We start from the raw sequence: 25,681 nt of genomic DNA, 5'->3' as shown, positions 1-25,681 counted from the left end.
TTCGTGGCCTAAATGTGATCTATTCTGAAGGATGTTCCATGTGTGTTTGAAAGAATGTGTATTCTGTTTTCAGATGGCATATTCTCTATATATCTATTATGTCTCTCTGGTCCACTCTGTCACTGTTTCTTTGTTGATTTCTATCTGTATGATCTATCCACTGATGTAAGTAGAGTGTTAACGTCCCCTATTATTATTATATTACCATCACCTTCTCTCTTTATGTCTGTTAATATTTTCTTTGTGTATTTAGGTGCTTCATTGTTGAATGGGTACATATTTATAATTGTTTTATTTTCTTTTGGGTTGATTTATCATTAGGTAATGCCCTTCTTTGTCTCTCTTACAGTCTATTTTAAAGTTTATTTTGTCTGATGTAAGTAGTTCTTCCCAGTTTTTTTTCCCACCTCCATTTGCACGGCAAATGTTTTAAATCCCTTCACTTTCAGTCTGTATGTGTCTTTAGGTCTGAAGTGAGTCTCATGTAGGCAACATATAGATCGGGAGGTGGCTGGCAAGACAGCTAAAGCTAAAGTGTGTGCAAGGCTGTGAGGTTCTGGACTGTTCTGCGCTGGGACTTCCCTGGCAAGACATCTGAGGCCAAAGTTGCATGGGCCTAGAGTGTCCCAGGGTGCTTTGTGCCTATATCATGTTGATATGAAGGCTGTAGCTGTACTGACTGCTGACGAGGGGTGTCCCAGTGTGCACCACCCTGTGGCCATATTGGTGGGATGGCTGGGGCTGGTATGGGCATGGGTTCTGGGCTCACTGAGGTGGCAGACTGGTTAGGGTGACTGGACTGTGCACTGAACTTTCAAGTGGCAGCGAGGGGAAGCACAGATTGTATATATTAGCCCCTCCCTCCCAAAGAGTGTTCATGCAGCTCCCCCCCAACTGCTTGATGGAATCTAGTGCTGTATCTTTTATATGCTGGTTGCAAGGACAGAGGAATTTGTTTCTGATGCCTCAGTGCTCTCTCTCCCAACTGTAAGTTCACAGCAGCAGGAGTAGGGGTTTTCTTTGTTATTTTGTCTTTGTATCTTTGCTTTTCTCTCTTTTGTTGTGCAGAAGCTGTTCAGTTGGCCCTCAATTACTCTTCCACAGGAATTGTTCTGTAAATAGGTGTAATATAGTGTATTTCATGAAGAAGGTGAGTTCAGGGTCTTCCTTCTTGGAATGGAACTAGCTTTGAGTTTTTAAATAGTGAAGCTTCCTGCCTGAAGGAAAATAAGAACCAACCATTTAAGGATAATAATATGGTCAGAAAAATAATACCAATGTTATAGCTTAATTCTGTCCTGAAATTTGAAATAAATGCCTTTGAGCATAAAGACATTAAAAATAATTCTCAGATTTAGCACTACTCTGAATAAATAAGAAAGCTCAACAGTTTGGAGGGGGAACTATTGATTCAGATTCTAGTAGCTTTGTGAGTCAAAATTTCTTTGTAAAATGTGAGCATTGAGTTAGTTAGATCTTTCTCTGACTTCAATCATAGTTATAGAACTGGTGACACTGGTTCTTTCTTCAAAGAAGAGTTAAGTTGAAGAAGAGTCACACAGACATTAGTCATTCCTGGATATTCATAAAATTCAGGGTCAGTGTATAAGTACACTGGCCTATTTATCTCCTTGGGTGGATACATTTCTTCAAAACAGAAGAATGTATATTACTAACATTCTGTTTAGCTTCACATGATTTATTTTCTTAAATGTAGAAATTCCAATGAGTGCTTTGTGGTAGGCAGAATTTTTTGCTTTATAAAATCTGATCTCTTTTCACCCTTCAAGTGAAGACTTAGCTGTACATGGACATTGAAGATAGCTTAAAAGGGATGGGTCCTTAAAAGGAGCCAGCCTCAACCCATCTAGCTGACTCCCAGGTCCTAGTCTGAGAGTAAATACAATGAATTAATAGCCAACATGTTACCAGCTTTCTCACGGGGCAACAGCCACTTATGAGAGTACCTTATTTTTCTACCCACATCATTCCTCCTCCTGATTCTGGGAAAACCATTTTTCGTTCTTTGGATGCCCAAAGCTGCTGCAGGGTCACCTGATTTCCAACTCTACAGCTGGCCACCGGCTGCCATGCTTGCTCAAAGCTTTCTCAGTGTCTTCTGCTGTACTCAGTCCTAACCTAAGTAAGGGTGTGACTTGCTCCCCAGTGCTGGTGGAAGACTCAGGCTCAGCTTACTGTCAGCATAGATCCTCACTGAGACATGCCTCCATCTTGGATCCTGCAGTCTCCCTGGAAGAGCTGTACAAGTGGCTAGGATAGATGATGGATGGATGGATGATAGATAAAAATACACAGAAATATATGTAACCAGATAGACCTACAGTTGATAAATACATAGGTATGGAGAATATTATGAAAGGAAAACTACTGAGTGATTGCCTTCTTGCCACAATGAGTAAGGTGAGCCAAGATCCAGTGAGTGATAAAGTGAGTAGCAGTAAGTTATCAGTAAAGGTTGTAATTGCACAGGCACCCCTTCACGGGCCCACATCATGGGGTAATGACATTATAATGAGAAAAACCACAGGCAAATGAAGTAAACAGTAGTTCAAGGCAGACATATAAAATCTTGCTAGCTTCATTTTGGCAAAGTCCAGGGAAGTGCTTAAATTACCAGGAGGAGGTGTTATCAAACATGATAGCTTCGATGATACTGTGGTAATAATGTCCAAAGATTAATGGATAAAAACAAATACAGAACTATTTCTTGCTTATGTTCCATGTCTTCTGTGGGTGTACAGAGAATTTTATTTGTTAGTCAGCCATTTGTTTGGAAATTGGTCACTGCCAAACCAAGGTGGAGAAAGAAAGCTCTGGAGGTTTGTGCATCATCTAGTTAAGAACTTTGGCTTAAAAAAAACACACAGCATTTCCTCTTACCATTTATCTGTCACAATAAATCACATGGCCCTATCCAACCACAAGGGGGGAAGGAGGGTGCAACTCTGCCTCATCCCTTGGTGGGGAATAAACAGAACAATTTCGTGAATGGTACTACTACCATTTGCTCTTTTGTTCAACACTATTCCCTTCATCTTTCATCACACACATGCAATAGCATCACTCCTACTCCATGTGAGACAACCAGTAAGTTTGATGTGGTCATCAAGCTCAAAGTTTAGAAAAATTAGTATCCAGGTGTGATGCATAACCCTGAAACCTCAGTACCTAGCACCCAACCTCACTGCTTCAGTCTCCCTTCTGACCCATATGACATCTTCCTCCTCCAGAGGGCTTTTCAGACTGTGGCTCCTAACCTGTCTGGGTTCTGTTGTTTTGGCTTAGTTGAACCTGCTGCTCTTACGATAGGAGAGGTGTTTTAATGGACACTGGGAAGGGAGTGTAGGTGGAATACATGTTTAAGTTAGTGTATTTTGCTCATTTTAATTTTTTAGAACAGTTTTATTTGTTATATTTTAGGTATAAAATATAATGAGTCAAAAATTCTTTACCTTACTCACTGCTTATCAATAAGAGTGTATTCTTCATACCCTTATCTGTTTTCACCATTCCCCACCCACCTCTCCTCTGGCAACCACCAGTTTGTTCTCCGTATTTAAGAGTCTGTATTTTCTCTTTTTTGGTTTCTTCATCTGCTATGTTTTTTTAAATTCCACATATAAATGAAACCAAATTATTTGTCTTTCTCAGGATGACTTATTTCACTTAGCATTATGCCCTCTAGGTCCATCCACATTGTTGCAAATGGCAAGATCTCATTCCTTTTTATAGCTGAGTAATATTCCATTGTAAAAATATAGGACCTCTTCTTTATCTGTTCATCTCTGAATGGACAGTTGGGTTGCTGCCATATCTTGACTATTATAGGTGATGCTGCAATAAACATAATGGTGCATATATCCCTTCCAATTAGTGTTTTTATTTTTTTGTGTGTAAATACCCAGTAGTGGAATTAGTGGATCTTATGGTAATTGTATTTTTAATTTGTTGAGGAACTTCCATACTTTTTTCCACAGTGGTTGCACCCATTTACATTCCTGCTGAAACTGCATGAACGTTCCTCTTTCTCCATCCCATCATCTGTTATTTCTTGCCTTTTCAATTTTAGCAATTCTGACAGGTGTCAGGTGATATCTCATTGTGGTTTTGATTTGCATTTCTCTGGTGATGAGTGATGTTGAATACTTTTCATATGTCTGTTGGCCATGTGTATGTCTTTTTTTTTTTTTAAATGTCTACTCAGGTCCTCTGCCCATTTTAATCAGATTATTATTTTTTTGGTGTTGAATTATATAAGTTCTTTACATATTTTGAATATTAACCCTTTATCGAATTTATCACCTGCAATATCTTTGCCCATTCAGGTTTCCTTGATATTTTATTCGTTTCCTTTGCAAAAATCTTCTTATTTTGTAGTCTTAGTTGTTTAATTTTTCTTTGGTTTCCCTTGCCTGAGTAGACATATCTAAAAAATGATGGGGCACCTGGGTGGCTCAGTCGGTTAAGCCTCCGACTTCAACTCAGGTCACGATCTCGCGGTGTGTCTCCCTGTCTCTCTGCCCCTCTCCTGTTCATGCTCTGTCTCTCTCTGTCTCAAAAATAAATAAACGTTAAAAAAATGTTAAGGCCACGTCAAAATACTTACTGCATATGTTTTCCTCCAGGATTTTTATGGTTTCAAGTCTCACATTTAAGTCTTTGAGTTTATTTTTGTGTATAGGGTAAGAAAGCGGTCCAGTTTTCCCAGCACCATTTGTTGAAAAGACTCTCCCATTGTGTAATCTTGCCTCCTTTATCATAGATTAATTGACCATATAAGCATGGCTTTATTTCTGGGCTTTCTATTGTGTTCCATTGATCTATGTGTCTATTTTTGTGCCAGTACCATATTGTTTTGATGATGCTTCCAGTTTTGTTCTCCTTTTTCAAGATTGCTTTGGCTACTCAGGGTCTTTTTTTGGTTTCATACAAATTTTAGGATTATTTGTTCTAGCTCTGTGAAAAATGCTGATGGTATTTTGATAGGGATTGCATTAAACCTGTAGATTTCTTTAGGTAGTATAGACATTTTAACATTTGTTCTTCCAATTCATGATCATGGGGTATCTTTACATTTGTTTTTGTCATCTTCAATTTCATTTATCAAGAAATTCTTGTTTTTAATTATTCTTTGGACTTTTTGTTGCTTAGCTTGGTTACTTTCCATTACCCTGTCTTCTAGGTCACTGATATGTTCTGCTATGGATTCTATCATATTTTTATTTCAGTTATTGAGTTCTTCATCTCTGATTGGCTCTTTTTATATTTCCTATGTCTTTGATGAAGGTGTCACTGAGATTCTCCACTCTCAAGTCCAATAAACATCTTTATGACTATTACTTTGAATTCTCTATCAGGCTTATTGCTTATCTTAGCTCTTTTTCTGTACCCTTGTTCTGTTCTTTCATTTGGAACATATTCTTGTCTCCTCTTTGTCTAACTGTTTCTATTAAGAAAGTCGGCTACATCCGATCTTGAAAGTAGTGGTCTTATGAAGAAGAGGTCCTGTGGTGTCCTATAGCACAAAGTTTCCTGTTCACCAGAACCAGATGCTTCAGGGGTATCTCCTAAGTGGGCTGCATGTACCTTACTTGTATGGCTAAGCCTTGATTGCTTTCAATATAGTCAGCTGAAATAGCCCACTTTACCTGTTGTGGGCATGCTGGGCAGGGTTTGGTCCCTGTGCTACTTGGGGCATGTTTGAGGTGCTTATAGATGGGCCTTGTCAGCAGTCAGACCAAATGCCTGCCCTGAATCTCTCTGCTGGGGCTTCAGTCACACCAAACTGCAGGGTGCTCTCCCTACCTTGTTCCCTGAGAAGCTGTCCTTGCTGGGCACACTGATAGGCAGGGCGCTCTCTCTATGTTGCCAGCTATAAGGTTTGACTACTGAGACTGGGGGTACACTATTGTGTGTGTGGTTATTTTCCCCTTTCCCAAGGCCAGAAGTCACTTTGGAGTGGTGCTGTTCCCTGCCAGAGTTGTTTGCATGGGATGTCAGAGCAGGAGCCACCTTGGCCTGATGGGGGTTGGATGCGGTAGGGCATATGGTGCTAGCAAGATAGGTGGGGAGTGTTACGCTGATTCCCACAAGTGTTTAGCTATCTAGACTGTTTGGAGGGTGGGGTGGGAATGGGTAATTCCAGCTCTTTTGGTCTTGGAGAAGTCTCCTAAAGATCCAACACCTCCAATGCATATTCTAAGATTAGTAAATAAATCTCCTTTGTTTATACCCAGGTGCTTTTTAAACTGCCACTTTTATGCTGTGTCTTGGCTGGGTTATTTGTTATGCTGGCTCTTTACGGGTGGAGACTCCATTTCCTACTTATACCCCAGCTCTCCCAGAACTAAGCCCACTGATTTTTAAAATACCAGAAATGAAGCCCCACTGATTGTAAAAAACTCACAAAGGTAAGTCCTACCAGTTTTCAAAACCAAAGTTTGGAACTCATGTCCCTGGTGTGGGGTCTGTTCCTCTTGCTTCTCTGTACTTGTGGTATCCCTTCTGTTTGTGGTTAGTGTTGATGTTGGGTTCTGTATCATGTTTCTGTCCCTCCTACCCTTTCCAGTGTGGCCTCCTCTCTATGATTTACTGTGTAAGTCTGTTTGGCCAGTCTTCAGGTTGTTTTCTGGGTAAATTGTACTGATATAGCTGTTATCTTGGTGTGTCCATGGGTCAAGGTGAGCTTAGGGTCCTCCTACTCTGCATCTTCCCAAAAGTCCTGCAAATATTTTTAAAACACTGAAAATCAGTCTCTGTGAAGATTTGTTGAAATAAGTACCTTAACTTTTTTGTGTTTATGTGGGATACTAGCTAGCAGTGCACATTGAAATTGTTTAACAAATGGTTTGCAGAAATGCCGTTCCTACCATTTTTATTAGCATTTGATCATTACTTGAAAAATAGGAGAATTAGATAATTGTGCAGGTTGTATGATCTCCTGTGATCCCTGTGTTCATTGGTTAAATCTTGTTGATTATATTGTCTCTGTATGCTTTGAATTTATTTTCAATAATCCACTCCCCACTGACAGCACAGAGCCTACATGGGCTTCCCTCTCTCTGTCCCTCCCTTGCTTGCACTCTCTATATCTCAAAATAAATAAACTTAAAAAATACACTGGAGGGAATCAATAACAGATTAGAGGAGGCAGAACAGGGCAATGATCAGGAAGACAGAATAATGGAAAGTACCCAAGCTAAACAGTAAAAGACCAAAGAATTATAAACAATAAGGGAACCCAGCAACATCATCAAATAATAATGTTCACATTATAGGAATCCCAGAAGAAGAGAGGGAGAGAAGGGGCAAAAACCGTCTCTAATCTTGGGAAAGAAAAAGACATCCTGATCCAGGAAGCATAGAGAGTCCCTAAGAAAATTAATCCAAGGATGTCCACACTAAGACACAATTAAAATGACAAACAGTAATGATACAGAGAGGAATTTTAAGACAGTAAGAAAAAGGAAAAGAGTTACATACAAGAGAAACTCTAGATGGCTATCACCTGATTTTTTTAGCAGCAACTTTGGAGGCCTGAAGGAAGTGGTGTGATGTATTCAAAGTGCTGAAAGGAAAAACCCTGCAACCAAGAATGCTCTTCTCAGCAAGTTTATCATTCACAATAGAAGGAGAGTTTCCCAGACAAAAAAAAGCTAAGGGAGTGCATCACCATTCTAAGGCAGCCTTGTTAGAGTATTAAAGGGAATTCTTTGAGTGGAAAGAAAAGTCTAAAACTAAAGGTAAGAAAATTATTAAAAGGAAAAATTTCACAGGTAAATATATAATAAAAATGGTAAATTAATCACTTATAAAACACAAAAAGCAGTGAAAGCACAAAAGCAGTTAAATAAATTATATCTACAAAAAATAGTGAAGGGATACACAAAAGGTGTAAAGTATCACTTCATATACATAAAATGGTACTTGGGGAGATAAAAAATTTCGTGCTTTCAGAATGTGTTTAAAGTTAATTGACCATCAACTTAATATAGACTGCTACACATAAACTGTTATATATCACCTTAATTGTAACCACACATCAAAAACCTATAACAGATACAAAAAAATAAAGAGAAAGGGATCCAAGCACAACACTAAAGAAAGTCATCAAACCACAAAGGAAGAGAGCAAGAGAACAAGAAAGAGAAGAACTACAGCAACCAGAAAACAAGTAACAAAATGGCAATAAATACATACCTATTAATCACCATTTAAATGTAAATGAACTAAATGTTCCAGTCAAAATACATAAGGTTAATGAATGGATAAAAAAGAAGACCCATCTATAAGCTACCTACAGGAGACTCACTTGTAGTCCTAAAACACATGTTTACTGAAAGTGAAGAGAGGAAAATACATATACCACGCAAATGGAGACCAAAAAGAACAAAAAGCTGTGATGACAATACTTATACCAGCAAAAGAGACCTTAAAACAAAGACTGTAGAAAGAGATAAAAAATAAGGGCACTACATAATGATAAAGGGAACAATTGAACAAGAGCATATAACAACTATAAATACCTACGCACCCAACATGGAACCACCTAAATATATAAAGTGATTATTAATGGACCGAAAGGGAGAAATAGACAGTAATACAATAATAGCAGGAAACTGAAAGACCCAACTTACATCAATGGGTTGATTATCCAGGCAGAAAATCAATAAGGAAACAGTGGCTTTGAATGACACATTGGGCCAGATGGACCCAACAGATATATGCAGAACATTCCAGCCAAAACAGAATACACATTCTTTTCAAGTGCATATGGAACACTCTCTAGGATAGATTGCATTTTAGGCCACAACAGAAGCCTTATGATTTCAGTCTTAAATTTCTTATCAAGCATTTTCTGTGACTACAAAAGTATGAAACTAATTTTTAAAAATTTTTAATTTTTTTGTGTATCTTCTTTCTCTTCTTTCTTTCTTTCTTTCTTTCTTTCTTTCTTTCTTTCTTTCTTTTCTTTCTTTCTTTCTAAATATGAAATTTATTGTCAAATTGGTTTCCATACAACACCCAGTGCTTATCCCAACAGGTGTCCTCCTCAATACCCATCACCAACCCTCTCCTCCCTCCCACCCCCCATCAACCCTCAGTTTGTTCTCAGTTTTTAAGAGTTTCTTATGGTTTGGCTCCCTCCCTAATTTTTTTTTCTTTCCTTCCTCTCCCCCATGGTCTTCTGTTAAGCTTCTCAGGATCCACATAGTGAAAACATATGGTATCTGTCTTTCTCTGTAAGACTTATTTCACTTAGCATCACACTCTCCAGTTCCATCCACGTTGCTACAAAAGGCCATATTTCATTCTTTCTCATTGCCACGTAGTATTCCATTGTGTATATAAACCACAATTTCTTTACCCACTCATCAGTTGAAGAAATGGTCAGAAAACATGAATAGACACTTCTCTAAAGAAGACATCCAGATGGCCAGTAGGCACATGAAACTAATCTTTAATTACAAGAAAAACAATCTGGGGAAGAACACAAATACATGGAGGCTAAATAATATGTTACTAAATAATGAATGGATAAACCAAGAAATTGAAGAAATCAAAAAATACTCGGAGATAAATGAAAATGTAAATGGAATGGTCCAAACTCTTTGGAATTCAGAAAAATAGGTCTAAAAGGAAAGTTTATAATAGTACAGACATACTTCAAGAAATAAGAAAAATCTCAAATAAACAACAAAGCCTTACAACTGAAGGAGTTAGAAAAAGAACAAAGCCCAGAGCTAATAGATAAAAGAAAATAATAAAGATAAGGGCAGAAATAAAACAGAGACTAAACAAAAAAACAAACCAAAAAAATCCCAATAGATCAATGAAACCAGGAGCTAGTTCTTTGAAAAGATAAAATTGATAAATCTTTATCCACACTCAAGAAAAAAAAGAGTACTCAAAATCATAATGTAGTAGGAGAAACAACAGATAGTACCATAAAAATACAAAGGATTATAGGAATATTAAAAAGTTATATGCCAACAAATTGGACATTCAAGAAGAAATGGACAAATTCCTAGAACTATAACCTTTTAAAACTGAATCGTGAAGAAACAGAAAGTTTGAACAGGCTAATAAATACTAATTCAATTCAATTCAATTTAATTTGTCCCAACAAACAAAAGTCCAGGGCTAGGTTGCTTCAGAGATGAATACCCGCAAACATTTAAAGTAGAGTTAATAATTATTCTCCTCAAACTATTACAAAAAATAGAAGAGGAAGTAAAGCTTCTAAATTCATTCTATGAGGGCAGCATTAACCCAATACCAAACCAAAGACAGTACAAAAAAGAAAATTATAAAACAATATTTGTGATGAACATAGATGCAAAAATTGTCAACAAAATATTAATTAACCTCATATAATATTTTAAAGAAATCATTCATACAATCAAGTGAGATTAATTCCAGAGATGAAATACTGGTTGAATATTGTCAAATCAATTAAAATATCACATTAATAAACTTAAGGATAAAAATCATATAATTCTTTCAACAGATGCAGGAAAATCATTTATGATAACATTCATTTATGATAAAAGTTCTCAACAATTAGTTGTACATGGAACATACCTCAACATAATAAAGGCAGTATATGAAAAACCCATAGCTAAAATCATAGTCAATGGTGAAAAACTGACAGCTTTTCTTCTCAGGTCAAGAATAAAATGAGGTGCCTGGGTGGCTCAGTTGGGTAAGTGTCTGACTCTTGGTTTCATGGTTTGTGGGACGGAGCCCCAAGTCGGGCTCTGCACTGACAGTGTGGAACCTGCTGGGGCTTCTCTGTCTCCCCTGCTCATGCTTTCTCTCTCTCTCTCAAAATAAATATTAAAATAAGAATAAGATAAGGATGTCCACTCTCACCACTTTTATTCAACATAGTACTGGAAGTCTTGGCTGCAACAATTTGACAAGAAAAACAAAAGGTATCCAAAATGCTATGAAAGAATTAAAACTGTCACTATTATCAGATGACATGCTATTATATATAGAAAACCTTTAAGATCACCAAAAAATTAATAGAAGTGATAAATGAATTTAGTAACGTTGCACTATACAAAATTAATATACAGAAAACTGTTGTATTTTGACATACTAATAATGAAATAATAGAGAAATTAAAAAATAATTCAATTTTAAATTGTACCAAGAAGAATAAAATACCAAGAATAAATAAGACCAAGGAGGTGAAAGACCTGTACTCTGAAAAGTATAAAACATCAATGAAACTCATTGGAGATGACAAAAAAACTGGAAAGGAAATACATGTTCATGGATTGGAAGGGTTAATATTGTTAAAATGTCCCTACCACCCAAAGCCTTCTACAGATTCAGTGAGATCATTATCAAATTACCCACAACATTTTTCACAAGACTGGAACAAATAATCTAAAAATTTTTTGGAAAAAAAAAACATCCCCAGTAGCCAAAGCAATCACGGTTTGAGGAATCAATCCTAGATGTCAAGATACAATACAAAGCTGTAATAATTAAGATAGTATGGTACTAGGAAAAAAACAGACACATAGGTCAATTGAATGGAATAGAGCTCATAAGTAAAGCTATGGTTATACAGTCAATTAATTCATCAAAAAAAGTGCCAAGAATATACAATGGGGAAAAGACAGTCTCTTCAATAAATCAGTTCTGGGAACACTGGACTATTTTCTAACACCGTATACAAAAATAAACAAAATGGATTAAAGACCTAAATGGGATACCTGAAACCATAAAACTCCTAGAATAAAGCCTAGGCCGTATTTTTTTTTTTTTTTACATTGGTCTACCCACAATTTTCTTTCTGCTTTTTTAAAAATTTTATTTAAATCCAAGTTAGTTAAAATATAGTGTAATAATGGTTTCAGGAGTAGAAATTAGTGATTCATCACTTACATATACAATCCAGTGCTCATCCCAACAAGTGCCCTCCTTAATGACCATCACCCATTTGTTCTATTCCCCCACGCACCTCCCCTCCAACAACCCTCAGAGTGTCTTCTGGTTTTCCTCCCTCTCTGTTGTTATCTTATTTTTGCTTCCCTTCTCCTATATACATCTGTTGCATTTCTCAAATTCCACATATGAGTGAAATCATGATATTTATCTTTCTCTTACTTATTTTGCTTAGCATAATACACTCTAATTTTATCCACGTTGTTGCAAATGGCAAGACTTCATTCTTTTTCATTACCAAGTATTCCATTGTACATATATACCACATCTTCTTTATCCATTTGTCAGTCGATGGACACTTGGGCTCTTTCCATAATTTGTCTATTGTTGATATTACTGCTAAAAACATGGGGGTGCATGTGCCCCTTCAAATCAGCATTTTGGTATCTGTTGGAAAAACACCTAGCAGTGTTTTTGCTGTGTCATAGGGTAACTGTATTTTTAATGTTTTGAGGAATCTCCATACTGTTTTCCAGAATGGCTGTGCCAGTTTGCATTCCCACCAGCAGTGCAAGAGGATTCCTCTTTCTCTACATCCTTGCCAACATCTCTTGTTACTGAGTTGTTAATGTTAGCCATTCTGACAGGTGTGAGGTGGGATCTCATTGTGGTTTTGATTTGTATTTCCCTGATGATGAGTGATGTTGAGCATTTTTTCATGTGTTGGTTGGCCATCTGGATGTCTACTTTGGAGAAGTGTCTATTCATGCCTTTTGCCCATTTCTCCACTGGATTACTTGTTTTTTGGGTGTTGATTTTGGATCTACATTTTTCTAGATATGTCTCAGACAAGAGAAACAAAAGGAAAAATAATGTAGTGGGACTGTACCAACATAAAAAGGTTTTACACATCAAAAGAAACCATCAACAAATGAAAAGGCCAACTATTAGATGGGAGAAGATATTTACAAATGATATATACAATAAGGGGTTAATACCCAAAATACATGAAGAACTTACAGGACTCAACACCAACAAAGGAAATAATCTGACAAAAAAATTGGGCAGAGGACCTGAATAGCCATTTTTCCAAAAACATACCGATGACCAACAAACACTTGAAAAGATGCTCATCATTAATCATCAAGGGAATGCACATAAAAACCACAAGGAGATATCATCTCACATCTGTCAAAATAACTGTCATCAAAAAAAAAAAAAAAGAAACAACAAACATTGGCGGGGCGGGGGGTGGTAGAGAAAAGGGAGCCTTTGTGAATTGCTGATGGGGATGCAAATTGATACAGCCACTGTGGAATACATAATGGATGTCCTCAAAAAATTAAAACTAGAATTAACATATGATCCAGTAATTTCACTATTGGGAATTTACCAACAGCAAATAAATTGGAAAAGATATATGCAGACTTCTGTTTATTACAGCCTTATTTATAATAGCCAAATTAAGGAAGCAACCTATGTGTCCATTGGTGGATTAATTGGTTAAAAAAAAAGAGGTGTTTATCCCTAATGGAATATTACTCAGCCATTATATATTCTTGCTTCCTTTGTCATATATTGACCATATAAATGTGGGTTCATTTCTAGGGTCTCCATTCTATTCCATTGATGTGTCTGTTTTTGTGCCAGTATCATATTTTTTGATTACAGTAGCTTTGTAGTGTATTTTGAAATCTGGAATTGTGATAGATCCAGATTTAGTCTCCTTTCTCAGGATTGCTTTGGCTATTTTGTGGCTTCTGTTCCGTACAAATTTTAGTGTGATTTTTTTTAGTGTTATAAAACATGCTGTTGGTATTTTGATAGTGATTGCGTTGAATCTGTAGATTGCTTTGGATAATATGGACATTTTCACAATATTAATTCTTCTAATCCATGAACATGGAATATCTTTCCATTTGTTCATGTCATCTTCAATTTCTTTCATCAGTGTTTTATGGTTTTTAAAGTACAGATCTTACCCCTCTCATTTTTATTCCTAGGTATTTTATTGTTTTTGGTGCAATTGTAAATGGTATTGTCTTTCTCTTTCTCAACTTCATTATTAGTGTATAGAAATGCTACCAATTTCTGTGTATGAATTATGCATCTTCTGAATTCTTTTAGTATTTTTTTGGCAAAGTCTTCAGGATTTTCTATGTATAATACCATGTCAGCTGCAAATAGTGACAGTGTATCTTCTTTTTTACTGATGTGGATGTCTTGTGTTGCTTTTTCTTGTCTTCTGTGTCTAGGACTTGCAATACTACATTGAATAAAAGTGGTGAGAGTGGACATATTTGTCACATTCTGGACCTCAGAGGGAAAGTTCTTGGTTTTTTACCATTAAGTATGATATTTGCTGTTTTCTTTTTTTCATATATAGCCTTTATTATGAAGATATGTTCCCTTTAACCCCATTTTGTTGAGAGTTTTTATTATGAATGGATGTTGAATCTTGTCAAATGCTTTTTTGCAAGTGTTAAGATACATATGATTTTTATTTTTCATTTTGTTGATGTGGTGTATGATGTTGTTTGATATGGGCATATTGAACCATCCTTGCACCCCAGGAATAAATGCCACTTGATTGTGATGAATGATCTTTTTAATGTACTGTTTTATGTGGTTTGATAATATTTTCTTGAGTTTTTTTGCACTATGTTTATCTGGAATATTGGTCTGTAGTTTGTGTGTGTGTATGTATGTGTGGTGTCTTTGATTTTGGTATCAGGGTAAGCTTGCCTCATATAATGTATTTGGAAGTTTTCTTATTTGTCATAGTTTGAGGAGAATAGGTATTAACTGTTCTTTAAATGTCTGGTAGAATTCACCTATGACTCCATCTGGTCCTGGATTTTTATTTTTTTGTTAGTTTTTGATTGCCAATTAAATTTTCTTACTTGTAATCAGTCTGTTCGGGTTTTCTATTTCTTCCTGGTTCAGTTTTGTAAGACTGTAGGTTTCTAGGAATTTATCCATTTCTTCTATTTTGTTCAGTTTGTGAGCATATAATTTTTCATAATGTTATTTTATAATCCTTTGTATTTTTATGGTATCAGTTGTTATTTCTCACTCATTTCTGATTTTATTTATTTGGGTCCTTTTTTTCTCAATGAGTCTGGGTAAGAATTTTTAAAAATCTTTTTAAAGAACCAGCTCTTGGTTTCATTGATTTTTTTATATTTGTTTTTAAAATTTCTACATAATTTATCATTTCCTTCCTTCCACTCTTCTTGGACTTTGTTCATGTTTCATTTCTTGAGTTTGGCTTGTGTTGCTATATTCTTTCTTAGAAATGCTTTTGCCATATTCTAGAGATTTGGGGCTGTTGCCCTTTAGTTTTCATTTGCCTCCATTTTTTTTAAAATTTATTCTTTGACTGCTTCATTGACTCCATTGGTTGTTTAGGATTATGTTATTTATGTCTCATGTATTTGTCGTTTTCCTTTTTCCATTTTTGTGTCCAAAAAATGCATGGTCTGATTTCAATATTCTTAAATTTATGAGGCTTATTTTATGGCCTGATATGTGATCTATCCTGGAGAATGTTCAATGTACACTGGAAAAAAGTGTGTATTTTATTGTTTTTGAAGTACAATGCTCTATGTATATTGGTTATGTCCATCTGCTCCAATGTGCCAAAGACATTGTTTTCTTATTGGTTTTCTGTCTGGATGATCTCTCCATTGATATAAGTTGATTGTTAAAGTCTCCTTCTATTATTATGTCCCTGTATTATTATGTAATGCTCTTCCTTGTCTCTTATTATATACAGTCTTTGTTTTAAAGTCTCTTTTGTCTAAGTATTGCTATACCAGTTTATTTTTTGCTTTCATTTGCATGGTCATTGTTTCTTCATCTGTTCACTTTTTTTTTCTTTTTCCTTTTTTGCTTTATCTGCAAAGTTTATTTCTATAAATAGAGGTGTAACAGATTGTTCCAACATGTAACAGTTTTGCAGAAAAATACCAGTAACTCATTTCTTAGGATGATCATCTCTGCCTTCTATATGAAAGAGGTAGTGTATAAAAATACTTTTCAAATCTAAGGTACGAAGCTCTAATCTATAACAATGTACACAACTCTGAATGGCAAGGAACTAAGGAATAAGAAAGAGTAATTCCTTCATTTTACGAATCCAAGACTGGTAGTTAGAAAGGAACATGAGCCTGCTTGAAACTCTTTGTGATTCACCAGAAAACTCATTAGCTGGACAACTATTATGCATTCAAGTTTTAGTTGATGTATTAAGCAGAATTCAATGGATTTCAGGAAACACATCCTTTGTGTGTGCGTGTGTGCGTGCATGTAAATGTGTGTGTATGTGTCTTTAGCTCTTAAGTCTTTAGATCTGTGGTGAATATCCTGTAGGCACCATATATATGGATGTTATCTATTCTGCCATTCTGTCTTTTGAGTGGAGCATTCAGGTCATTTAAAGTAATTATTTATAGGTACACACTTATTGCCATTTTTAAAATTTGTTTTCTGGTTGCTTTTGTAGTTCTTCTCTGTTACTTCTCTTGTTCTCTTTCTTTGTGATTGATGAATATCTATTGTGTTTTGTTTGGGTTTTTTAATTTTTGTGTGTGTTTATCTCAGGTTTTTGATTTGTGGTTACCAAGACATTCATAAATAACATCTTAAGTAAATAAATTTCCATATTAATTTATGGTATTTTAAGTTCAAATACATTCTTATAAAAAGAAAACTGGAAAAGGGAGAATAATCTTCTTTTTCCCTTTTTCTTCCCTTTTTACTCCCTTCTTCACATTTTATGTATACGTTGTCATTTTACATATTTTTATTCATAGATTTCTTATGTCTAATTATGTCTATTTTCCACTTAAATTGACTTATAAGAAATGTTAAAGGAATTTCTTTTAGTGATGATAACTTCTTTCTTTTTTGGAAACATTTTTTATCTCTTTCAAATCTGAATGATAATCTTGCTGTGTGGAGTATTCTTATTGTAGGTTTTTTCCTTTCAGCACTTTGAATATATCATGCCACTGCTTTTTGGCCTGGCAAGTTTCTGGTGAAAAACCAGCTGCTAAACTTATAAGGTTTCCCTTGTAGGTAACTATTTGTTTCTCTCCTGCATTTCTTAAGGTCTCTGTTTATTTTTAACCTTTGAAATGTTAATTATTATGTGCCATGGTGTGGACCTCTTGGATTCATCTTGTTTGGAACTCTTTGTGATTCTGGGACTTGAATGTCTATTTCCATCCCTAGGTTAGGGAAGTTTTCAGTTATTATTTCTTCAAATAATTTTTCTACAACTTTCTCTCTTCTTCTGGGACCCATATAATGCAAATAATGTTCACTTGATGTTTGTCCAAGCGATATCCTAGTCTATCCTCATTTAAAAAATTCTTTTCTCTTTTCAGCTTATGTGCCTTCCATTATCCTGTCCTCTAGATCACTGATAAGTTCTTCTGCATCCTCTAATCTACTGTTGGTTCCCTCTAGTGAATTTTTAATTTGTTATTGTATTATTTAACTCTGGTAATTTTTAATATTTTCCATATCTTATTGAAGGCCTGCATTCTTCCACTCTTTTCTCTAGCCCAGTGAGTATCTTTATGTTCATTACTTTAAATTCTTTATCACACATATTGCTTATCTCTGTTTCATTTAGTTATTTTTCTGCGTTTTTTTCTTGTTATTTCTTTTGGAACATATTGCTCTGTCTCATCCTTTTGCTTGACTTTCTGTTTTTGTTTCTATGGATCAGGCTAAAAGGCTACTTAAACTTGGAGAAATGGTCTTGTGTATGGTGTCTCCTAGGCAGACTGTGTATGTTTTGTGACTTTTGCTGGCTGGAACTGTGGCTGTATATGCTTGTTACTCTTTTAAACCATGGCTTTGAAAAGAAAAAGAACAAGAATAGAAAAACAAACTGAAAAATATAAAATAAGAAAAAAATTAGAAAAAAACTCAAGACTGTGGCTTGTTTTTTGTGTCCTGGCATCACAGGGTGGCTGGTTTGGGCTTATAGACCCTGGGATCACTGAGGTTGCAAGCTTACTATCAACTGGATCCTACTTCCATCTGGGATTTTAAAGTGGAAGGGGAGAGCTTCTTTTCTTTTAAACCCTGGCCTTTTTTTTTTTTTCCTGTGCCCTAGCACAACTAGGGTTGTGAGCTTGTGAACACTGGGCTCGCTGAAGTTGCAAGCTCACTAAGATAACAAGACTCACCTGTAATGGTGTCCCTGCTTCAGTCTAGGCTTTTAAGGTGGAGTGGGAATGTAAACCATGTAATTTCATCTGGATAGCTTTCCCACAGTTTTTTTCTGCCACTTGGTAGAGTTCCAGTGTTGTCTTTTTTATATACTAGTTGTTCTTTTGAACTGTGGATGTTTTTCTGTGCCCAAGGATGGAAAGATTTGTTTCTGGTCCTTTAGTACTATCTCTCTCCACTGCTATTAGTAATGGGGATACGGTTCCCTTCCTTACCATGTCTACATCTCTCTTGCTGTCGATATTTGGTTGTTCAGTAACTGCTTAGCCCTCACTTCTTCAGGAGGAATAGTTCTAATAGGTGTAATTTGGTGTGTGCAGGGGAGGAGGCAAATTCAGAGTTTTCCTATGAATGACAACCTCAAAATAGTTTTTGCAGCAAGTATAGATAATGTCTTGACTAAAAAACTTTAAAAGGCAAATATTTCTGAGGATTTATAAACACCCAAAAGGGCATATGAATAATTTGGTGGGCTGTTTCCAAGTTCAGTTCATTCATCTTTTAACACTAGTGAATATCACAGAGATTTGAGTTATAAGACTGAATTTCAAACCTGGGTTCTAACATTTACCACTGGCAAATTATTCAGTCTCTCTGTAGTAGAAGCATATTGGATTATTTGTCTAGCACCTATTCACAAGATTGTAACAGATGCCCCATATACATTTGATATGACCAAATTTCCTTACCATAGTTCACAGGATCAATAGATGCTATCCTGGCCCATAAATTTGTTTGTCTTCTTTCAGATATTTGCAGTAGGTTTAGTCTTTCTCCAGATGGCTGGACCATAACATGTATACTCAGGAGCTGTAGGCAGCCATGTTTTTTGCCATTGTGGATGGAGATGTAAAAGGTACACATTTGTTATAAACTAGGCCCAGAGAGAGTAACAAGAGATGATGGATAGACTAAAGACCCGCTCTTAGTTTATTCTCAATACCCACCCACATTTCTGCCAAGACATTAAACCTGGATGGCTCTGGATATGCATTTATCCCCCATTTTAATTGCATAGCTGAAAGCTGGCTTAGAAGGGTTGAGTTACCATAACAGGAGAGCATGCCCATCTCAACTCAGAGTCTCTTGCTTTCTAACAAGGCCATTTCTGTGACCCCAATCTCCCAATGTTATGTAGTCACATAGATGTTCCCTGACCACTGGCGCTATGACCATATAGAGCATTATGGGAGCAAGCCTCCTCAGTACTGGAACTTTCACCTTGGTGCATGCAGATCATTTATACCCTACTTAATGAATAGTTGTTAAGATCCAGGGTGATTGTTCCCTCTCCACTACTTCTAAAGTTTCCTTTGGTAATCTTTATTTATAATTGCATTGGATAGTATGAGTACTTTGTATTCACATCTCCTGTGCAGGACAATTTCTTTCTTTGAGATAAGGGAATCTATTTTAAGTCAGTCTTCTTGTGTTCAAGTTGGGTTTCTGTTACCAGTAAATTGAAGAGTCATATCCACCCAACTATGGCCTCTCTAACCCACAGTGATCTCTTTTAAAAAGTGGGGCAAACAATACCAAGTGAGACAATAAATATAAAACTATTGGTACACAAAACATGTTCTGTAAATTTAAGCAGGATATTTCTTGAAGGATCAAGATTATAAAGATATGCAAATGATAAAAGGATCTTGGAAATAAATTACTTTCTACTATGCAATTTAATTTTGTGATGGGGCAGTTTCAATATTCTATAAAGATTTGCAAAATTCATTGCATTCTTTAGTACTGTGATATTTGACCTTTTTCTTTCTGTTTCATTATTTATCCTACTTTCTTAGTCTTTTCTATTAGTTTTCATTCCCAACTCATTTATTGTCATGTATTTATTGCTGTATATTTTTGATATTTGTTCATTTTATTAATCCTCAAATATTCTTATTTAAACCTTACAGGGTTTCTACAGTTAGAATGTTTTTGGCTACAAGCAACCCTTCCATCTCCAACATGGATTCCGACTAAAACAATACATAACTTTATTATTTCACATAAGATTAAGTCTTCAGGTAATGATGAATCTGTAATCAGTTAAGTTACCATCTAAACAAGATGCCAGAGGCCGACATTCTTTCTACCTTGACTCTCTGCTCCCTTTAGCCTGTTGGGTTTTATCCTGAAGCTGTCATCCCTTATGATCACAGGGGGCTCCTTGTTGTTCTGGTTGCCATATCATATCACAAAACAACATGCAGATGAAAAGACTCCTTTTCTTCATTTATGTCTTTTTATTATCAACAAATGCTTTCCTAGAAGCCCCCAGAGACTTTTTCTTATGTCCCAGGAGCAAGCATCACCCAGCATAACAATTCATAAACCAAATGTCAGCAAGGGAGATAGGATTAGTGGTACTGGCTTCAGAAGTGAAATGCATAATTTTACATTAATGGAAAGCTTTGCCTGTCCACATCAGGACTCCTTTGGGAATCTAGAGGACAAAGCAGAAATAAAGACATGTACAGAACTTTTAATCACCCAGAACCTGTGATGCTGCCCCACAAAGCAGCACAACTCACTTGGCCCTTATTCTGGCCCCACAGTGTTTTTACATGCTTGTGTGAGTCTTTTGGGTCAGGTTTAAATCCTGGCTCTTTCAATTATTGCTTCATGATATGGGTAATTAACTCAGTTTCCTTATTCAGAAATAGGGATAATAATAGCACCACATTCATAGTGTTGTTTTGAATATTAAAGGAGTTAGTATAAGAAAAGCATTTAGAACGGTGCCTTGCTATACGAAATAATCAGTACATTGTACACACACACATTTACCCATTGATTCATATTTATATGAATTGAACCGAATGACAAGAGGAATCAAATATTGTCAAGGTAAGGTATTGTCACATTCATGCTGAATCCTCATTTCGTATCATCTTTTGCCTTAGGTCAGGTTCCCTGGTAAAGAACTCTGAGATTGGATTGCAGGAGGTTTGCTGAAAAGTGCTTTCAGAAACACTCCTGTGAGGGGGTAACGGAGGTAGGATTGGGCAGCAGGAGAAATTGGGCTGTAATGAAGTTGCCTTGAAGTCCTTGTCTGAGTCTGTGGGGAGGCTCTAGAGCTGGGATAGTTTTCCTGCTAGAGCCTCCCAGATTGAGGCAAAGGGGCTGGGCCCTTGCACTCTGCATATTGCATAATCAGTCACTTATGCATACTACAGAGAGGGGGTTTAATTTGGGGTGAGGCACCTTCCTTTGTTGAGGGTGATTGCTGGAGAAAGGAGCAGCTATGAGCCCAACAGTCCTAGCAAAGGGGCGTTCAGGGTGCCCCAGTCTTAAGAAGCCATGGTTCTAGGCAGATTCCTATAGTATCAACTCTGGAAGGTAATTGCTGTCACTCTGTGTGGATAAAGTGGAGGACCACAGAGCAGAAGACAATGCCATGGGATGAATTGCCTAAAGCTTCTACCTCTAAGGCTTCCAGCTGTAGTGAAAAATCAGCCTCAGGTTAATGAGGTATTCAATAGTAAGCCCAGAACACCTGAATTGACATTGTGCTAGGGTGACCATGAGGTACCATCTGCTTGTTACACATGGCCCAGGACTGGAAAAGTTGACGGAGTCAGAATGCCATGCTTTGGAGCAAAGGAAGCCTGAATATTCTTAGGAAGTTTTAAATCATAATCATGAATGTGAAGGAAGGGATGTCAGAGCACAATAGACTTCGATAATTTAGATAATTATTTGTAATTATGGAAAGATAAAACTGCCAGAAGTGGGTAATATTCTGAGCGAAGGTTCACAGCAACAAATAGGGATGAGAGAGAGAGAAAACCCAGTTTGCTACTAGTAGTGGCAGATATATATTCTTCAAACCAGTTTCCTCTTTATTTTTTGAGATATATCCATTATACTTGCATTTAGGTGGAGTCGTGGGACTTAATTCTGGCCAATGAAAAATAGATGGAAGTAATGTATATCACTTCTATGAGTGGCCTATAGAAACTTCCTTTCAAGATCAATCCCTCTTCCCTTTCTGACTGGTTGAATGGAGACAAGCTCTCAGCCCCTCTCCTCAGGGCAACCTAGACAATCATGTGGTGAAGACAGCAGGCCTTCCAAAAGATGCCTACTAGAGAGCACCCTCCCTCCCACACACAGAACACCAAATTGAACTGTAAGGTGAGCAAGAAATAATTGTGTTGTTTTTATTTTATGTCATTTCATTGTGTTAAGTCACAAAGATTTCAAGCCTCACCTGATACGGCAGCTAGCAAATATCTCAATAAATATGCCCATCTTTGTGAGCCTGGAGAAATAGATGACATATCTATGATAGCAACTGTTTGTATTTTTCTTTCCTACTATAATCTATCTTTTGTATACATATCTTTTTAGAAACTCCTGTGGTTACAAACTAGAGGCTGATAGGCTAGGTTGGGGCACAGATATTTTTATTTGGCCTGTGCAATATTGTCTGGATTCATTGTCAACACACACACACCTTTTCATGTCTGGCATCTCTGAAAAAGGCAGAATATCCATAACGCTGTTGATGGCAACTATTGGTTTGGCCAAATAGAGGTCCCTGTCGATAGAGCATGGGATCTCCATTTGCCACTATCCCCAACCCTCTTAACTGTATCATGGCCAGTCCACATTCCCCTGTGTATGTTGTCTGCCAGGTCTCTGGAGCCCTTAGGACTTGTTGTTAGCCCCTTTCTTTGTAAAGAGTGCTGGGCTTTCTGAGAGGTGTTCTTTGGTTAGTTTGTTTCTCTAAGCATTTTCTCCCAATGACATTTCAAATGCCCTTCCAAGTTGTACAGGGCAAGATGGGGTTTTCCTCCTTCTGTGCATCTGCAGTACTAACGGATGCAGATTCAGCACTTCATGTGGAATCTGAAAGCTGTCAAGCTTCTCCCCTGACTTTCCACTTAGGTGGTGGGAGGGCTTTATCAACTATCCAAAATAACCAAAATGGACCTGCTGCATTCCTGCTGCATTTCTTTCCAATACATTTGAAACCTTTGTTCAGATATTGGACATGCAAGACAACAAGCGTCAAGACAATGGAGCCACCAAGAATTGTGACCCTTTATCTAGCCCTGGGTGTGGAACTATTAATTACTGCAGACTATGCCCCACTTCCCTGATGCTGAGAACAACATAATGAAGCCCTGTGGAGACACTGAGAGAAAGAATACCTATCATTAACTCTTCACACAGACAGATAAGGCTGGGAAAGTGCAAACTTGGATAAAACTCTTCTTTATGGATATCCAGGGAGATGAAGAGTGTTTCTTTAAAATAAAGCTTGTCTTAAAGAGAATCACTTTCAAGGATTAAAGGTAGTAGTATATGAGTAACATGCTTTTAAGCAACAACTCAAGGGGACAAAATGATATCCTTTATGGCCAGAGCACTCTGAAAAAACGGTTTACATTCTTCGAATATTATCATTTTTGTTTAATTTTTAGAGAATTGCAATAAGATGGTCCCATTTCCTTATAGCTCTCTTTTGGTGACCTCATCCAAATTTAAGTTTCTAAATCTGAATGTAAATGAATGGATCAGACCTGTATAAGTCAGGGCCAGTGAGAGAAATGGGCACTTTGTAATAGAAGTAATTTCAAATTCCAGTAAAACTCTGCTTGATTTCCCCCTTTTCCATCTAGCATGCTAATCTCCATCTGGCTGCAGTAGCAGCATCTGCCTTTAAAATGACCCTTTTCCTTCTCAGGAAGGAGAGCGAATTGTGCTCTCCATGTTTCAGGACTGCACCTCTTCTGGGTCACCCTCCTGACTAATGTGCTTTTCTATGAGTAATATCATAATTCACAGTTTTTTCCTCTTTTTCTTTGAGACTAACTGGGTAATTCAAGTTTCATTTTCTCTCTCTGGGTATTTAAAGGCCAGCCCTTCAGACCAATTTTAGCCATCTATTACTGGTGAGCCAATTTCTTGAGAGGCCTATTTGCAGAGCTGATTCTGTAAGCTTGAGCCTGCTCCACCAGCCAGGCCCTTACATTGCATGTGGAATTTATTCAGACAAAGTCATTTTTTGAGCATAAAATGTCATGGAGTATCACTGACTTTGTAGGCTATTTCTAGTACCATTTAGGCACTGATTGGGCCTTTTACATGGTCTCTAATATTACAGATTTGGTAAATATCAAGTATTAACCAAACTACTTCTGACACATTCCAACTCATGACTTCCTTCCTTTTTAATTGTGTGCAGAAATAGAACAGAATATGACAATAGGAAGATGTTACATGGTTCTATGATAGGTGACAGGATTAGGGAGAGGAAGCAACTCTCACAATATGTCTTATGCCATTATGGTAATAAGCAAACGTGGAATTTGGATCCAAGCTAATGTAAATATATTCATATTGGTGCACGTATGTTCCTATTTTCATGTATGTTTTATGGAATCTGTCTCATAATTTTGTGATCACAGCTCATATACATGACTAGGACATTAAATCTTGTGCATCTAATTGACAACAGGTGTCATCCTGTATATGGCAAATGAATCTGATATTCCATGTAGTGTTTGGTATGCATGGTCATCTACAAAATCCTATTTGTGAAATATAAAATTTGGATTTTGTATGTGCTTTGTTCTGAAACTGGAAAGAGATGGTATTTCTTAATGTTTGTCTTTCCTGATATGTAGCCCTGATTATTTGTAAAATTGAGGTATTTAAAAATGATTGCTGGAAGCTTTACAATCTTTGAGAGGAAGGATAGGAAATGTCTAAGGAAGTAAGAGGCTTTGGAGTTATATGATAATCAGAATAAAACCCACAATTTTCTGGCTTCTGTAAATAATAGGGATATCACTGGTCATGGAGGTAGGTATAGAGTTGAAACAGTGATGGCAAGAGCTTTTTCTCCTCTTCTTTGGAACACATACATATTTGGTAACTATATTTTTATTCATTTTGAGAGAGAGAGGGCAGAGAGGTAGGGAGAGAATCCCAAGCAGGCTCCCTGCTGTCAGTGTGAAGCCTAACGCAGTACCTGATTCCACAAACCATGAGATCATGACCTGAGCCAAAATCAAGAGCCAGATGCTCAATTGGCTGAGCCACACTGTCAGTTGTGGGGTACCCCCACAACTATATTTTTTAAATCAATAATGGGGTCATGTAATATGATGATTTGAACATTCTTCAAGGCTCTATCTTTGATATGAAAATTTTATGTGTAATGGTACAGAAATTTAAATTCAGCTCTCAGAAAAACACATGTTCTTATTTTGAATTTCCTTTAATCTTCTAGGAGAATATTGATCTTATTAGCTAATGAGAGAGCTCTGGTGGGCACCTCTCTGTGTGTTGGTCTTCTAGACTCAGTCCCTTTATTTTCATTGTTTTCCTTAGAATGGTAAGAATTTCAGGACTGGTAGGGGAAGACTGTTAAAGCAGATCCCAAGAACTCATAAGAGAGATAAAAATCAGTCATTAGGTAACAATTTTCAGCTATTCATCATCAGTTTGCCAATATATGGTACTGATGGAAAGCATCTTTCAGCTGAAGTTA

Source organism: Puma concolor, chromosome A1 (assembly GCF_028749965.1).
Source record: "Puma concolor isolate L17-30 chromosome A1, mPumCon1.1.hap2, whole genome shotgun sequence".
In the NCBI taxonomy this organism is placed as follows: Eukaryota; Metazoa; Chordata; class Mammalia; order Carnivora; family Felidae; genus Puma; species Puma concolor.
This window is presented reverse-complemented; position numbering follows the sequence as displayed.